The 18,602-nt window shown below is 40.5% G+C and overlaps 1 long non-coding RNA gene across 1 annotated transcript in view; it reads left to right on the plus strand.

The window, feature by feature from the left end:
* Nucleotides 1-1,882: 1,882 nt before the first annotated feature.
* LOC144455804 (uncharacterized) overlaps nucleotides 1,883-18,602 on the plus strand; it is a 37,526-nt gene continuing 20,806 nt past the window's right edge. Inside the window, exon 1 of the long non-coding RNA XR_013484588.1 lies at nucleotides 1,883-2,493. This is a non-coding gene — a long non-coding RNA (uncharacterized LOC144455804). The remainder of the gene's footprint in view (nucleotides 2,494-18,602) is intronic.

An 18,602-nucleotide genomic window follows, 5' to 3' on the forward strand; every position in this document is an offset into this window, starting at 1 on the left:
CTCTTTAAAAACCTTTCCAAGAAAGCTTTAGTAAACTTTTAACCCATTTGTTAAAAATATATGAATAATGAGTTTGCAACAACCAAAGGACAATGGAGAAGAGGAAAATTAACTAGCTGAATTTCAAGAAAAACATTTGCATAATTAGTGGATGAGATTGAAAAGTGAAACTTAGTAAATGTAGTCAATAATATACTCATTTGAATCTTTGCAAAGTAGTGTTTTCAGTTATGACAGTCATTACAACCAAGTGTCAAAATAAACCGAACTTAGAACCAGACCTTCGAATGGCTATCACAAAGTGTTAAAACCAGATTTCAAAAATAAAATGAAGCCTATTCAATTACAGTGTTCTCAGTAGAAATATAGTCATTAATAATATTTTAGTGAAAGCAAAAAGAGTTTTGTATAATTAACAAAATATTTCATCATTTGATTTTTTGAATTTCTATTTTTGTTCCTGTTCTATAATGTATATATTAATATAGTAGTACACGTATATAAATTATAAATAGGTAAATATGCACATATTGGGTGCATGCTCAAAAACATTTTAATGAAACGGGTACATGATCAAAAAAGTTTGGACACTACTGATCTAGTTCACATCTCTATCATAAACAGATAGGTAGACAGGGACTTTAATAAGCAATTAATATATGCCAGGCACTATAATTCTACAAGAATACATTTGAGGCTTTCAAATATTTTGCTAAAATCTAGGCAAACTACGAATAGTTATTTGGTCTGCCAGTTAACTAAGCCTGTCAAAAAAGGGAAATAAGGTTATTCTGACATGGCCTATTCTTGATGAATCCATACTGATTTCTTATAATCATCACCACCCTTTTAATAGTTCTCAAATTTTGCAAGGAAATTAAGTCACACTCACTGGCCTAGGGTTGGCAGATTTCATTCTCTTCCCTGTTTTGAAATGCGCCTGTGTATGACTGAGGTCCCCCTCCCATTATTCACGATCTCATTCGGTATATTTCACTGTGGCTCTACAATCACATCTACCAAGCCTTCCAGTGCTCTAGCTCTGGGATAGAGTTCATCTCTTACTGGGCCATCTCTAACATTTGATTGGTTTTAGAGCAGCTAGATGCTCTCTTATTGTCCTTCTCTTTCTCTCCCTGTCTTGTGCACCAACTTCCTGTTAGCTATTTTTATTCTCTCCTTTATGATCCAAATATTATTTGCAAAATACCAGATGAGTAACTTCACTTTCTCTCTTTTGCCCATTATCATTATTCTATTCAGCCTAGGCAACAGTCCTAACCTTTCTGTGATACTCCTCTTTTCCCCAAGGTAGTCATTAAAGAGCCCCTTTGCTGTCCTTAGCTTTCCTCATGAGCCCCAGCTCATTCTGAGTTTTATCACCGCTAAACACAAGACTTCCTCTAAGGACCTTTGGTCCTTGACACTGCATGTCATGACATGGAAGGACTGATGTGTAAAACCTAATATTGGGGCTCAAAAAACCAATTTCTTTTTTTTTTTTTGGAGGCAGTCAGAGTTAAGTGACTTGCCCAGGGTCCCACAGCTTGTAAATATCTGAGGCCAGATTTGAACTCAGGTCCTCATAATTCTACAGACGGTGCTCTATCTATCGAGCTGCCCCCCAAAAAAATCGATTTCACAATACAAGATAAAGAAGACAAATGCTGGATAGCAGTTTGTCTAAAAAAGATTTGTTTATCTGAAAAAGATTTGCCCTAAGTCAGCAACCTATCCTAGAGATTTTAGTGGACTACAAAGCACTAATGAGTCAGCAGTATGATATGCAACCAAAAAAAAAAAAAAGACGAATATAATCTTGGAATGAAATGAAGTATGATGTTCAAAAGAGGAAGGTTCTACTTCTCACTGTATTCTGCCCTCATCAGACCACCTCTGGAGGGTTATGTCCAGTTCTGGGTATCACATTTTAGGAAGTCTGCAGTGTGTCCAGAGGAGAGCAACCAGGATGGTGAAGGCCTCAAGATGATGCCACATGAAGATTATTTGAAAGGATTAGGAATGTTTAGTCTGGAGCAGAGAAGACTTAAGGAGGAAATGATAGAAGTTTGCAAGTATTTGAAAGGCTTTCATGCAGGAGAGGGATCAGATTTGTCCTGCATGGGAAATTTCTTGAGCAACACCAGCTTTGAGTAAGACATGGGTCTCATGGGTAAAACAAATTCAGCAGTTCACAAGTTCAAGAGTTCCAGGATCCGACATTCTAGAGAAAGAAGGGAATTCCCTGATACAGAACGTTCCCTAGAGGAAAAGGAGGGTCATCAACAGAGTTCTGCACAGTATCCTATTTGGAAGCAAGGCCAAGGAACTACTTAGAGACAGTCAGGTCGAGCAGAAGGGAACAGCTCGTTCAGCAGACCTCAAAATGCGTTTTTATCTTCTAGTATGTACTTAAACCAGAAAGTGGTGCTAACGTCTTGGAAGGACCATGTATGAGCCAGTGAGAGAGAAGGATTTCATCTGAATGTCACGGTATTGTCCTGAGGGGAGTTAATGGGATGTTTGAGTGCTTTATGTTTTTCTGTTTTTGTTAATGAGCTCTTATAAGTTCTTTGTATTTTATATATTTTCAGTGGAGGTAGGAGGAAAAGGGGCTGTACCATGCCTGTTATGCATTGCATACCTTGAGTGCTTTTACAGGAAGGATTTGGGAACATTTGGTGAAACCTAGGTATGAGCTATCCATAAATACATTTAGATATTTTCCTCAAGGATTATGGATGCCAGCAATAAGCCATAGAGAAAAAAAAATCGCTTTTTGAGATTAGATCTCTCTCTCTCTCTCTCTCTCTCTCTCTCTCTCTCTCTCTCTCTCTCTCTCTCTCTCTCTCTCACACACACACACACACACACACACACACACACACACACCACTCACAAGATTGGAGGAGAAGGGAGACTGTGTCACAGGTTGGGCCTATTTTGTATATATCTTGTATTTACTTACTTGCTAGATGCTGTATCCCAGCAAGAGAATATCAACGGCTTGAGGGTAGGGAGTATCTTCCTTTTGTCTTTGTATCCCCAAGGCTTATTAGTGCCAGGCATTAACAGGTGCTTAATAAGTGCTTAGCGAAGCAGAGTAAATTGATTAGTTCCAGAGGCAGAACTAGCAACAATGGATAGAAGCTATAAGTATAGATCTGTGTATATAGGACATGGCCATTAGATAGGACACCTATTTCCCCCATCTCCCATGACCTGGCTTATTCATCGAACTTGCACTCACAAATACACCTGAGATTTTCCTTTTTCCAGGGCAAATAGGGGAGGGGGGGGTCATCCATGGCCACCACACTGCTACAACTCACTCTCAGAGTCCTACGAGTAACCCTGGTGTGGGAGAACGACACATATGCACTCACAACTATAGCTCCTGAGCCCCCACCAGTGTTCTTCCCATTTAAGTACTGTAAATCAGTCACAATGATTAGTTCTTAATTATAAGATAAGATTTACTAACCTAGAAGGTAAAAGCAAAAATAATAACATAACATTTATTTAACAGAAGGTAAAAGCAGGAATAATTAGAAAACATTAACAGGCCATCCAACATAAACAGTCCATATGCCTGTGTCACATTCTCCCATTGAAGACCACTGGTGTCCTGAAGTAGGTGGAGGGGATGGTGGATACAAACTTAGAGAAAGCCAATAATATGGCTCAAGAATAAGGAAACCCATATGCTTCGGTCAAATCACTACTCTGGTCTTCAAGCTTTGATGTTCTTAGTCTCTTTAGAGTATGGTCTACACCACAAATCATTTGTTAGGCGATATCACACCTCTCCTAAACCCCTCTCATTGGATGAAGCTGTCTTCTCTTGCCAGTTAGCTTTTTCTCACTCTCCTATTTCAAGCACTGCCTCCATATGAAAACTGATTCACCTCCAACTGATGGTGAAAAACCAAAAGTCTGCATTTCTATCAGGTATAACACAAATAGTTACTATATAATATTCCCATAGTCCCAAAACAGTATTTTGATGATGAGTTTCTCAGTGCTAACTTCCAAAGTCTTGAAAACAATTACATTCAAATCAGCTTCTGGGAAGTCATAGTTGTAATCTGTCAGTGTTCTTGTCTATGAGCTCCTTTCAAATGGATCCTTTTGGTACTTTTATCTTCGATCCTTTCAGGTCCTCAGAACTGTCTCATGCTGGTCAACTTGTTGTTGTTGTTTTTCCCCTTCTAAATAAAATACTCGCATAAGAAAGCGGCATTACCTTACACCAAGAAAATAAACTTAGGCTTTATTTAAGAGAAAACTTCCTAATAATTACAACCATCCAAGAGAAGTAGTGTGCCCTCCACAAGAAATCTCTAAGCAAAAACTAGATGCCCACATAATCTGGTGGGTTGAAAACCAAATTATTGTTCTGCTAGGAGTTGTACTCAGTAGCCCCTATGGCCCCAACTCATATTCTTTGGGTCAGTAGAACCATTAGCAGATTGAAAATCTATGTTCAGGCTCAGCCTAGAGACTCCTGCCTGAGAATTCAAAGGAATCTTCCCTCAAACATTTTTACAGTATTTTGAAGGCAACAAGATGAATGCACATGAAACATGCCCTGCCTTGGCATCTCTGAAACCTGGTCATTTTATTATTTTCTCCTTCAATTCTCTATTTCAGTTGCAAAGACAAGCTTATCAGGGAGGCAGTGTGGTATAGTGGATAGAAAGCAGCCAGCCTTGGAGTCAGAAAAACCTAAATTAGTACTGATTAACATAAGAATAGAGTAGCTAGATGGCACAGTGGATAGAGCACCTGGCCTGAAGTCTAGAAGACTCACCTTTCTGAGTTCAAATCTGGTCTCAGACATTTACTAGCTGTGGGACTCTGGATAAGTCACTTCCCTTTGCCTCAGTTTCCTCATTTGTAAAATGAGCTGGAGAAGGAAATGGCAAACCGCACCAGTATCTGTAATAAGAAAACCCAAATGGGGTCATGAAGAGTCTGATACAGCTGAACAACAACAATAAAAAACCTCAGAAGAGAATAAAAGTTGTGTGGCAATGGAAAAGTCACTTAACCTCTCAGTGCCCCCAGGAAATTTTCTAAGACTATAAATTTCAGAGGAGTTGCCAATTTGCATCTGTGGGAGGAGTTTCTATACTGGGAAGACCTTACACTGATAAAATCACAAATCCTGACCAAAATATACGTGAAATAGAGATGGAGATGGGGATGTAAAGATAGAGCTATACTGTATTTGTGTGTGTGTGTGTGTGTGTGTGTGTGTGTGTATATGTATATATACATATAATATATACATATATATACATATATATGCATATGTGTATGTACACACATAAATATACATATATGTATATATTAATATATTTGTTTGTATATATTCACATATATGTATATAACATATAATCTGTATTTATTTCTATATATGTATATATACACATCATCATTCTCATAGGGTTGTTTGGAAGAAAGTACTTCATCAACCTATAATAAGTTCATATTTAGCTAATTTATTAAGCACTTATTGTGCATAGAGCACTGTGCTTAGCTCTGAAGAAGATAAAATAAGACAGGGATCCCTGCTCTTATAGAGCTCACTGTCTAGAAAGGGATATTACCTATACACAAGCCTGGGTAGCTGGGTGGTGCAGCCCTTTCTCTCCACCACAGCCCTTGACTCAGTCCAGATCACTGGTGCTGCCTTGCCTCAATCCAGAATCACAGACTCTCAGGGTTGGGAGGGGAGGGACCTCAAAGGAAGTCTGGTCTCAAAATGTGGTCTAAAGACCACTGGGGGCCCAGGAGGTCAAAATGATTTTCATAATAATACTAATATATTTTAAATATATCACACCTAAACAAAAGCTCCTTGGGAGGTCCTCAAAAAAATTTTTTTAAGAGTATAAAGGCATCCTGAGACGAAAAAATTGAGAATTCACTGTTCTAGTCTAACAACCACTGGAACAGGAATTACCTCTCCAATACCCTTTCAGGTGGCCCTGCCACCAATCAGTAGCTTCAAGGTACTTAGCTTTCCTCATAGTACTTTCTCCCTCAAAGTTTCAGCATGGAAGAGGCCACATTTATGCAGCAAAGCAAGGGCTTTAGCTCAGCTCAAGTGACTCATCAAGCAGGTAAAACAGAGGTAAGAGCCAGGCCAAGCAGAGAAGGGGGTGGGAGTAGGAGGGGAATTCACAGGAGAAGGGGGGGAGAGAGAGAGAGAGAGAGAAAGAGAAAGAGAAGAAAAGAGAGAAAGAAGAGAAAGAAAGAGAGAAGAAGAAAGAGAGAAAGAAAAAAAAAGAAAGAAAGAAAGAAGAAAGAAAGAGAAAGAAGAAAGAAAGAAAGAAAAAAGAAAAAGAAAGAGAAAGAAAGAAAAAAAAGAAAGAAAGAAAAGAAAAAGAAAGAAAGAAAAAGAAAGAGAAAAGAAAGAAAGAAAAAAGAAAGGAAAGGAGGAGGAGGAGGAGGGAGGAGGAGGAGGGAGTGAGGGAGGAGGGAGAAGGAAGGAAGGAAGGAAGGAAGGAAGAAAGAAAGAAAGAAAGAAAGAAAGAAAGAAAGAAAGAAAGAAAGAAAGAAAAGAAAAAGAAAGAAAAGAAAGAAAGAAAAAAGAAAGAAAGAAAGAAAGAAAGAAAGAAAGAAAGAAAGAAGGAAGAAGGAAGGAAGAAGGAAGGAAGGAAGGAAGGAAAGAAAGAAAGAAAGAAGGAAGGAAAGAAAGAAAGAAAGCCATTTTAATAATAGGGTAATTGCCCTGTTTAGGATTACAATCTGCCAGCATTTCACTAAACTTTATGACACATGATGACAGGTTAATAAGCCAGGTATCTCACTGTGTGAGTTAAACAGATGCCCCAGCCTCCTGAGGCAGGGAGGTGATTCCACAGCCAAAAAAAAAGAATAAAAGAAAAAAAAACATCAAGGTAGAGGCCAGGGAGAGTGGGGAAACTGGTTCTTTCTGTTGTCAAATTGGCCCCAGCAATAAATCACCATTAATAATACTGTCATTTATCAAAGGAGTAACCCTACTTGGCAAAGCCTTTGAAGTAACAGCACCTATAATTTCCCACCTATAAAAGGTACCTTTTGTGCATATGTCATGCTCAGCTCTGACAAGACCAAGACACCGGGGAGTTCATTACTTCTCCACACCCATCGTAACAGGGGACCTACTAAACACAGACAGACACTCTTTCGCCCTGAGATCTTGAGTGAGTTCAGATCTATCTGGCCACACTCCCCTTACAGTTTGAAAGGGACCGGTGTTGTTTGGACTTCAAGGAAGTGCAAAGAGGAAAGAGTGCTGGGCTAGGGAGTCAGTGGGCCACAGGCAAGTTCCTTAATCTCCATTAGCTTCAGCTTCCTCACCTGGAAAATGGGATAATAACACCTATGCTACTGATGTCCAAAGGTCACTGAGCTGAGTATTTGATTCTTCTCAAATAGCAATGGTCTGAACAAACCCTCTTCTCCTCTAAGCTCTTTATTTTGTAATGGCAGGAGGAGAGGAAGAGATGCCTCATTCTCTGGCAGGTTAAGACTCCTTTGGACCCCTAGGCAATGATACTTTGGGTGCCCTTCCTCATAGTTTGTGACTTAAAAACAAACAAAAATATGTGGTATTCTACTAGGGGGAAAATGTTGTTATTTTGTTTGCTTTGACTTCCTAAAGGGAAAACAGGCTCATCCTATTCGTTTATTTACAAGTTGTTTTTAACATTTTAATTTCTATTTGAAAGTTGAAATATGAAAACAAGCCATTAATGTGGCTGTTTTTATTTTAAGTGCATCACAAGGACTTGTAAAATCATAAAAGAAAAACAGGATCTAGAAAATATGAAAAAAATTACCCACATAGCAATATTAAATTGAATGAAATTGTACTCCAACACTCCAGTAGTAGGGTTTTGAGATTATCAATATGATGTGGATTGAAAGCCAACCACACATGTCCAGTCTGTGCAAACTCCTCTGTCTCCCTGTGACACATGGAATCCACCCTTTTTCCATCATTTTCTCTTGAGGATACCAGTGGAGCAAAGCATTTGTCAATCAGCCATCCCTCACTTTTGATAAATAACATCCCAGCTCCTTTGCTCTTTGATTCTTAGATAACATTCTTTCCTCAACTTTGTAAATCCTTATTTATACATATTAAAGCCTTTTCAATTCTTCAGAGACCTGGCTCAACAGGAAGCCATGAGCACGTGGTTCCACTGTTGCTTCTGTCCCCATTTTAAAGAAGAAAACATTGAAGTCCAAGGAAGTCAGTGATTTGCCCCAGGTCCCACTGCCAAGAAATATAGCAGAGCTGGGGTTCCAATCCAGGTCCTCGGATTTCCTTTCCATTGTATCACATGAAGTCCCTTCTAGCTCTGCTATTTTAGCACCACCAATCTAACCTAACATATGTAGTTACCTAAACATGCAGGAGCATACACTGAACTTGCTCCCACAACTGGGCAAACCACAGGGACTGTGTTGGGGCAGTGAGCTGCCCCTTATGGAGGGTCACAACTGAGATAACATTTCCTCTCCTCTTATTCCCCAGTCATGTCCTGTCCAGCTCTTAGGCCCCCTTCTCTTCCCCTGGCTCCCCAAATGCCACAAATAGGAGCTTCCCAGGCCTGCGGAGTAGCCACTACCTGAAGCTATGCAGCAAGCTCCTCCTGACTGGACAGCTTGTTGGCAGGCCTTGGGGTAGGTGGAGAAGGCTGATTTTTTTCCCCTTTAGGGGTCTGAGAGGCCTGCAGCCCTCTCTTTCACTTGTAATCTAGTCTGACAGGCGGAGAAAGAGATTTACAACCTAGGGAAGCTTTGATCACTCCTCTTGATAAGCATCAAGAACAGCTCAACCCATAAGCCCTGAAAGGGAAGGGTTTATGGGCAGGAATGCTGTCTCTTGCAGGAAAGGGGTGGAGGAGGTCTCAGGTTCACTGGGACCTGCTGAGCCATTAAAACCCTCTCATCAAAAGGAACCTCTCTGAGCTACCCTTGCCCTTTGAGAGGAAGGGAGAAGGACAAGGCAGTTGGCCACCCCCATCCCTCCCCCTACTCCACCCCCAAACCCAGGAATAATGCTGTGGAGAGAGAAGAGAGTATTTGTCATGGGCTCTCTAAGTCCTCATCATGCTCACTTACCTGTTCTTCCAATTTGGTTTAATGGACTAATAGTCTAATAGGACTTCCATCAACCAGAAAGCATGTGTGCTGGGGGAGTAAGGAGATCCTGGTTTATGAGTGTCAGCAGTGGGAAGAGACAGGGACAGGGTTTTCAAAATTCCAGCTTTGCAACTTTCTATCTGAGTAATCTTGGGCAAGTTACTTAAATAAACTCTCTGGATTACGTTTCCTCATCTGTAAACATAAATGGATTAAACTAGTTGATCCCTAATCAATTAATCAATTTAATTAAGTTAGTAATAAATTTAATTTAATTCATTAAGCACCTACTATGCACCTAGAGAACATAAGCTTCTTGAGGGGAGAAGTAGTTTCATGTTTGTCTCTCTAGCACCTAGCACTATGTCTGGCTCAGAGTAGGGGCTTAATAAAATGATTAGGAATTGAGAAATAGATTGATTGCTAGGCTCTGGGGGAAAAAAATGAAACAGTCCCCAATTTCAAGGAAATTACTTTCAATCAGAGAAATAATATATACACATATAAGTAGAAGCAAAACATTCAGAGTGAATTTGAAGTTATTTACGGTTAAATGAAGTAGCTGGGGCAGCTAGGTAGCACAGTAGATAGTGCTGAGCTTAGAGTCAGGAAGACTCATCTTTCTGAGTTCAAATCCAGCTGCAAGACTTACTAGCTGCTTGACCCCCCAGGGCAAGTTACTTAATCCTATTTACCTCAGTTTCCTCATCTATAAAACGAGTTGGAAAAGGACCACTACAGTTTCTTTGCCACAAAAACCCCAAACGAGGTCACAAACAGTCAAACAAACAGCAACAAAGTAGTAACTGTTGGGATCAGGGAAAGCTTCCTGAGGGAGGTGGTCCCAAGCTGGGCTTTAAAGGAGGCTAGAGATTCTAAAAGGTGGAAGTGAGAAAGGCTGGTATCGCAGGTGGGAAAGAAGGGCCTATGCAAAGAGACAGAGACAGGAAATGATGGAGTGTGCAGGAGGGACAGCAGGTAGTCCAGTTGATTAGACTGTAAAATACATGATGGAAGTAATGTGTACTGAGTCTGGAAAGGTAGGTTGAAGCTAGGTTGTGAAGAGCTTGTAAACGTCAAATAGAAGGGGTTTTTTTTTCCCTTTTTTCTCTATCCTAGATGAGCTAGGGAGTCACTGGAGTTTCTTGAGCCCTTTTAGCTGTGTTCTGGTCAATGCTGGACTTTAAGAATTTCACTCTGGCAGCTGTGTGGAATACGTATTGGGGAGGGGAGAGACTGAGGACAGAAAAGACCAATTAGGAGCCTACTGAAATATTCCAGGTGACAGGTGGTGAGAACCCGGACAAGGGCAGGGGTGATATGAATAGAGAAAAGGGGAATGGATGTGAGAAATGTTGTGGAGGGAGAATCAACACAAGCTGGCAAGATGTTTTATAGGGGTGGTGAGTGGCTTAGGTCTCTCGCAGCTCTAAAACTATGATTCTTTAACTCTCAGTGTATCTAATACCGGCATCTGCCTTGAGTTACCTCCTCCCTCCCACCTAAGGAATCTGGGTCTAGGGTCAAACTGGACTGGGATGAGGGCCCCTAAAACAGGCCTGAAAAAAGCATCTTTGCGATTTCCTGCACGTACCCTCTTCTGAAGCTCAAGGCCACAGTGAATCTAAGCTTTCCTCCTATAGAGTCATCAGCTTGCCTGGCTGGGAAAAATTCCCAGAAACTAAACCCAAGAGGAGAAAAGAGTTCTAAACCTGACAGGAGGCTGTGTGGTCAAGTAGAAGAACCCTGTATTTGGAGTTAGAGACCTAGTGTTCAGGTCTTGCCTCTAACACTTGCTTTCTGTGGGATAGCACATTGGCACAACATGCTTCTTAGCCTTAGTCTTCTTCTATAAAATGAGTGGGCAGGAATAGCCAGCAGAGAGGTCCCTTCTGGCTCTATATCTACGATTCTAATGTTCTTCCACCAGTCCTAACGTGGGCCCTTCCATTTACTTGTTGCCTAAATTTTAGCATCAGTGCTTTCTTGAGCCTCATCCACAAAATCACCCTCCTCTCCACAAATAGACCTACTAAGGATAAACAAAGACAAATAAGACTTGCTAAGATTTAGTGACTTGGATTCAGGAGAGAGGTAGGTTTGAATCCTTGTGATCTTGAGCAACTCCCTTTCCCTCTGTGGGTCTCAGGTTTTATGTCCATAAAATGAAGCTAATAATACACAATTTATCTCTCCAAGTTGTTAAGAGGAAAGTTTTACTTTGTAAACCCTAAAACATTACAGATATGAGTCCTTATTAATCTCTCTCTTTCTAGGGGGCTATGGAAGGTACGTTACAAAGTAAGTTAAAGAATAAGGTCCCTGCTCTCTTAGAGGCTAGAGAATTAAAAAAAAAAAGTCAAGAAATAAGCTATATTGGGCCAAAATTAGGTCCCAATCCCCCCCCAAAAAAAAGAATCTGGTTTCTATAAAACGTGGATATAGCCTGTAAACAAAAGTCAGAGAGTCCTTTAGTCCTTTTTTAAGGGCCTTTAGTGTCTATCTTGTTCAACTCACGTCTGAAAGAGAATACAACACACCCAACCATTGGGAATCCAGCCTCTGCTTAAACGCCTCCAGGGAAAAGGGTTTCACTACCTCCCAAATCATCCCAGATACCTTTGGAATAGCCCTAATTGTTAGAAAGATTTCCCTGACGTCAAGCCTAGATTTGTCTCTTTTCCACCCACTGTTCCTAGTTTGGCCCTCTGGGGCCCAGCAGAACAAGTCAAATCTCTCTTCCACGTGTCAGATCTTCAGACACTTGGGATCACCTGTCATGTCCCTCCCAACTCCACCCAAAGCCTTCTTTTCTCCAGGCCAGTGTTATCCGTCAGTGCATACCTAGATAGGTTCAAAAGAGATCTCATTTGTGGGATGCAGTCCTACTGCTGGGGACAGCCTGCATTTGAACCAAAACCATACATGTAAAGAAGCCTCTTGCTATTCTCAAAGCTTCTCAACAGAAAATAGCAAACAAGGCTATGGCCTTAGCGTTCTCCAATAAATACATATTTACTGCATGCACCAAAGTGGGGATAATAACCCTGGCCTGGCTCATAGGGGTCATCTTGAGAAATAGCTGATGTCAGATGATGAGGGTGAACAGCTGCTCTCCACTTGCACTGAGAACTCAGCAAGAGGAAAGGGCCCTAAATTACAGCAGGAGGGATTAAGGTTAAACATTAACAACAGCTTCCTAGCTAGAGGGTTGTGAAACACTGTAATGGGGTCCCCAAGGGCCTGTTGAAGACATTCCCTTTTTTTTTTCCTAGAGATTCTACAAAATAAAAGTGGCTGCTTATCTGCCCAGGACATTTCAAGGAAGGTGCTTCATTAGATCATTTAGTTCAACCTCCTATCTTCTGGGCCTGAAACGCAGACATCAGCAGAAGTACCATATTTGTCTGGAAATAAACTGTACATTTTCCCAAATGGAAAATCTGATTGTGACCTATAATTAGTGGGGGGTTTCCAGTGTATACAAATATGCATACATCTGTGTATATTTTTATATGTGCAGACACATATATGATTTGTGTGTTTATGTGTACATACACTTATTTGGCTTAATGGAAAGAGTGCTAGTTGGGGTCAAGAAGGCTTGGGTTCAAGTCCTGACTCATACATATTGCATGTGTTACCCTAGGTAAGTCATTTATTCTCTCACTATCCCCAGACAACTTTTTATGATTATAAGCTGCAAAGAAGGAGTTCATCTAAATTGGTAAAGGAAGCTCCTCACCAAGAGCATCTTATACTGATGAGTTGTGGGAGGCACAGAAATATACTTGTATATATGCACATATATGTGTATATATTTAATTTCTGAGAGATTTAGGAAGGCAACCTATATTTAAAGCTTGCAAATGGTGTTAACATGGACAGATAATTTAGCCTCTCTGGGCCTCAGTTTTATCATTTATAAAATGGGAACAATAATAATACTTGTACTAGCTGCCTCATAGGATTGCTGTTAGGAAAGTGGTTTTGTAAACCTCAATACATTATACAAATATGAGTTAGTTTTACTATTATTATCATTATTTATAAGCAATCTTTCCAGCTTGTGCTTCTGTATGTGACCTCTAAGGTCCCTCCCAGCTCAAAAAGTCTATGATTCTGGAAAAGTTCTTATAGAATAAGGGGAAAGGGGGAGGGGGGGAGGGAGAGGGAGAGGTGTATTTGTTGTTCAGCTGTGGTCTCCTTGCTGTCTCTTCAAGCCATGGAAAGCATTCACCAGAAGTGGAAAGAAAGATGATTTCCAAAACCTCTGCTTTATTAGGACATCTTAGGAGATGACAGAAATTGTCTCTGGCCATGACCAAGAGAGTGCCATCCACACCAGGGCCCCATTGTCAGGGATAAGCATGAGACAGGATAGTATGGTAGGGAAAAAATGTGTTTTGGAATCAGGAGAACTGAATTCAACAATTAGGTGGCTCTCCTTCTTACTAGCTAGGGAGTCTTTTTTTTTTCTTTTAGGCAATTGGGGTTAAGTGACTTGCCCAGGGTCACACAGCTAGTAAGTGTCAAGTGTTCGGTCTGAGGCTGGATTTGAACTCAGGTCCTCCTGACTTCAGGGCTGGTGCTCTATCCACTGCACCACCTAGCTGCCCCCCTAGCTGGGGAGTCTTAAACATGTCACATGCCCCCTTGAGACTTTAATATTCTTTTTTATAAAATAAAGAGGTTAGAATACAGAATTTTTAAGGTCCCTTCCAACACTAAGATTTTGTGATTCTATAATCTCCACAAAGCCAACTAAGTGAAGCTACTATTGATTGAGAATGGTGGAAGTGAGGAGAGGTTAGGGAGGAGAAGGCAGGTTATTACCACTCCCTACTCTCTCACCACCAGAAAAGAGGAAAATTTCAAAATCTTTGAGAGGCTGCCCAACTGCCTTCTGGGGTACTCTAACCCACTGAGAAAATGAATGGAAGAGCCTATCTAGGAAAATCCTCTACTTCTAGGAAAGGGGAGTTAATAAAAATAATAGTATAATGACAATAATAACATTTATATAATGCTTTAAGATTTGCAAAACACTTTGCAAGTAATATCTCATTTGATCCTCACAATAATTCTGATAAGTAGCTGCTATTACTACCTTCCTTTTACAGATGAGGAAACTGAGGCAAACAGAGGTTAATTGACTTGCTCACACAGCTAGTATCTGAGGCTGTATTAAAACACATATCTTCCTGACTCCAGACCCATTGCTCTATCCACAGTACCACATAGCCACTCAAGGTAGGGGAAAGAAGGTATTTATCTTAAGAGGCATTATGGTATAGTGAGGAAAGTCCTACATTTTAAGCCAGAGGATGTGGTACAGTGGGAAATGCGCTAGATTTGGAATCAAAGAATCTGGGTTAGAATCCTGGAGCTGTTACTTACCATATAACCATGGGAAAGTCACCTAAGCTCCTCATTCATTAAACTATATTACCCCTAAGATCTCTTCCAACTCTGGATCTATGATGTTACAGTAAAAGGGTTGGGGGGGGGGAGGAGTGAATTAAATCAGTCAATCACCTAACCCCACTTAGCTCTGATAGCTTTATCAGGTGAGAACATTTCCATGAAATCAATTAATGAGAGGCAAAAATCAAATGTGAACAAGGTCTAGGCAGCTTTACTGAATTAATCAATCAAAGACTTTACATAAGGTTTTAAAAATCCTTGATCCATTTAAAAGACCTTGAAAGCCATTGGATGAAATAAGGTGATGCTACATAGGTAGTATATTTTGGTTGGTGAACTTGGCCATGTCCTGTGAAACTTTTATGAAACCAACAAGTTAGTTTGAAACTGGGGATATGAGCATCTGATAGGTCAATAGCAGAGATGGTATCATCCAGATCCCCCAGGAAGAATTACTTAGGAGGAGAGAGAAAGCCTACTTCCCCCAATATTTTTACCAGAGGAGGACCCTGTGCCAGAGGATTTGAACTTTTTCATCAACATCCTAACAACATCCCCTGATCAGAAATAAATGGGATAGTGCCTGCATTTGGGACCTGAGTGAAAACTAGACTTACTGAGGAAAGGCAGCTGAAAGACTCTACAAGGATCTAAGCAGAAAAGCTCCTCCATGTCTAATGAGAATATCTTGAGGTCTGCAGTAAAAGGACTTCCAGGAGCTGTCATTACCCCTTTTGCCATATGCACTCTAAGCTTGAGCCCACTTTCCCCTGTATGTATGTACTGGTGGGAGAGTGTATCCCAGACTTTGGAAGTGGGGGGATATTTTGTATGTTTTTCTTATTATAGCACCTTAGTAATAACCCTTTTGAAAAAGTTAATTAAATCTGGCTAATTGCTGTCAACTGATAATCAGTGGTGGCACACGTGGAGGTTCATGAACTACAATAATAGAAAGATACCCACCTGCCCTAGAACTCACCTGGCCTACCCCTAGAACTCTGAGGGGAAATGTAGCTTCTGCTCTCTGGGAACTCATGCTAGTACTCAAGGTAGGAGGTGGGAGAGTAAACCCAGAACATATGCTATACTACAATCCTATGACCTGGGTTCAAACCCTTGCTCTGTAACTTGCTCCCTATGTGACCTTGAGCAAATAATCTCTGTTTCTTTATCTGTAAAAATGAGGGGGTTAGATAGTATTTAAGATTCCATCTAACTTTTTTTTATTTATTTATTTTTTGGTGAGGCAATTGGGGTTAAGTGACTTGCCCAGAGTCACACAGCTAGTGACTGTTAATGTGTCTGAGGCCGGATTTGAACTTGGGTCCTCCTGACTCCAGGGCCAGTGCTCTATCCCTGTGCCACCCAGCTTCCCTGATTTATAATATATTATAAATTATATCATAGATATATTAAATATAATATACTATGTATTAATTAATAATTAGGCAATACCTAACATTCCATCTAGTATTCTGGAAAGGAAGAGAGAATAGAGAGGGTGTTAGGGTTGTAGGTAGAGGTGAACATTAGCTAGCACTTTACCGAAGGTTCTCATGGGCAGCTATATGCTTACAACCATGAAAGCCAGTGTTCAATATGGGAGTTAATTATGTTACACGAGGGAGCGCAGTCCAGCTATTTTGCTCCCCACTTTCTTCACATTTACAAACCACAATTCTGCCACGTCATTCGCAGAGACAAATCAGTACTAGCTACATACTCAACTTGTAGTTACATCACTTAATGATTGGCAGAAATTTACAGCTGCCCAGAGATTAACTAAATGAGCCTAGATGTGTTCTCCAGTAAGTGAGGATGAGGAGGTATGGCCACTTCCTTCATACTCTGTCCAGACAATAGTAAGTCAGATAATCAACCACTTGCTAAGAACTTCTCCTCTAACAATCTACTAATGAGTTCAGTTATATCTTGCTACATACACAGAGACAATTTTTAATATGCATACATACTTACTATAATGATTTTATTATTAACTGGTCCCAGTTCTTCTACTTACTATTCCTATGGCTTTGGGCAAACCCCTCTAGGCTACAACTCTGTCATCTATTAAGTAAAGGGGTTGGATTGGACTATATTGGCAGTTCTCAAAGCATGGTCTGGGGACTCCTGGAAGTCACCAGACTCCTTTCAGAGTATCCACAAAGGAAAACTCTTTTGATAATAATACTAAGATGTTTTAATTTCTAGTATGCTAATATCAACAGATAAATCACATAAACAAAAGCTCTTTGGGGGGATATGCAATTAAAAGTATATAGGGATCCTGGGGCAGCTAGGTGGCCCAGTGGATAGAGCACAGCCCTGGATTCAGGAGGACCTGAGTTCAAGTCCAGCCTCATACACATAACACTCACTAGCTGTGTGACTCTGGGCAAGTCACTTAACCCCAATTGCCTCACCAAAAAAAAGAAAAAAGGAAAAGTATATACGGATCCTGAGACCAAAAACTTTAAGAACTGATGGACTAGATGATCTCCAAGGGCTGCTTCTAATACTAAATCTATGATCTTGCGAGTGAACTGCCATGTTTTGGAGGATATGGGCCAGCTATGATTCCATAGCAACAGGGGAAAGGAAAGGGAAGGGAATAAGCATTTTTATAGCACCTACACTATGTGCCAGGCACTGTGCTAAGCATTTTTTAATAAATATTATCTCATTTGATCCTCAGAACAATACTGTGAGGTAGATGCTATTACTATCCCCATTTTACAGTTGAGGAAACTGAGGCAAACAGAGGTTAAGTGACTTGCTCAGGGTCACACAGCTGAGGCTGGTTTTTAACTCTGCTCTTTCTGACTCCAGGCCCAGTGCTCTATTTTACCACCTAGCCACCTCAATAATAACAATTCACCGTCTTTGAGGTTTGCAAAGTAATTGCCCCACAACATAGTTCATGTCCCCTACTATGACTACTAGATGGCATTGATAGCCATTCACCTGATCCTGTTCCGAAAAACAGCTCTGGATCTAAGGAGTTCCACGTTCGCCCTGATAGTTTGCACATGTCCCATTGGGGCAGAACTGTTGAGTAGATTCTATTTTCTCAATGATTCTCAGTAAACCATTGACCTATCCCTCAGCTCTGGCTCTCTATGGGGCAGCACTTTTGTGGACCAGTACAATAGTGGAATTGGGGGAGCTTGACTTAACTCACACTTTCCTACCTTCAATCAATATTGTCTTGAGCCAAAACTTTATGGAGCACAATGCAACAGTTTAAGCTAACTTTGCCCCCAGACAGAATGACCTTGGACCCAGCCGTGAGTCATTGGACAAGGAATCTAATAAGATAGTTTTAGGACTTTGTCAGTGAGTTTTTGAAATCTGAGGGAACTTCCTGAATGACTGTTTTTATCTCCTTGACAATGGCTTTAATCTGCTTTTACCTTCATGTGGACCTCTCTTACTTGCTTTGACCTAAGAGTCAGAATATGTTTTTAGTAAGTAAGTTATTTATCTGAACCCTCAAGATCTAGGTAATCTATTGTACTAGGCATGAAGTCACAACCAGGATTTGCACCAACTCATTGTCAAGAGATTTGTAAATTTATCTTCTAACTTCATTGAGTTCCTAACTCTCTGTACTGCTTTTCCCATCTCTGACCCAGATGTCTTCTCACACTGATGATGCCTCTAACTCCTAAAGCTTCTTCCTCTGATTGGTGAGTTCCTCATCAGAACCTCCATTCAGAGAAGTGCCTGCACCAGTTATGCTCACCTCTAAAACAACTCAGCTTCTGACTCTCTTAACTATATTTCTTCTTTCTTTCTTCCTTTTCCCCCATTCATGTTTCTAAGCTCCCTTTTAGTGTTTTTTTTTCCCCATCAGAATATAAGCTCCTGGAGGGCAAAGATCATGTTTCCACTTGATTAAAATTGTATTCCCAGCACTTAGCAAAGCACCTAGCATACAGCAAATGCTTAATAAATGCTTTATTTTTATCTACCCAATCAAAAGCCAGCTCTCAAACATCAAAAAGTGGCAAATGCTTCTT

This window comes from Phascolarctos cinereus, unplaced genomic scaffold (genome assembly GCF_003287225.1).
Source record: "Phascolarctos cinereus isolate Bilbo 61053 unplaced genomic scaffold, phaCin_HiC Scaffold_2;HRSCAF=192, whole genome shotgun sequence".
Lineage (NCBI taxonomy): Eukaryota > Metazoa > Chordata > Mammalia > Diprotodontia > Phascolarctidae > Phascolarctos > Phascolarctos cinereus.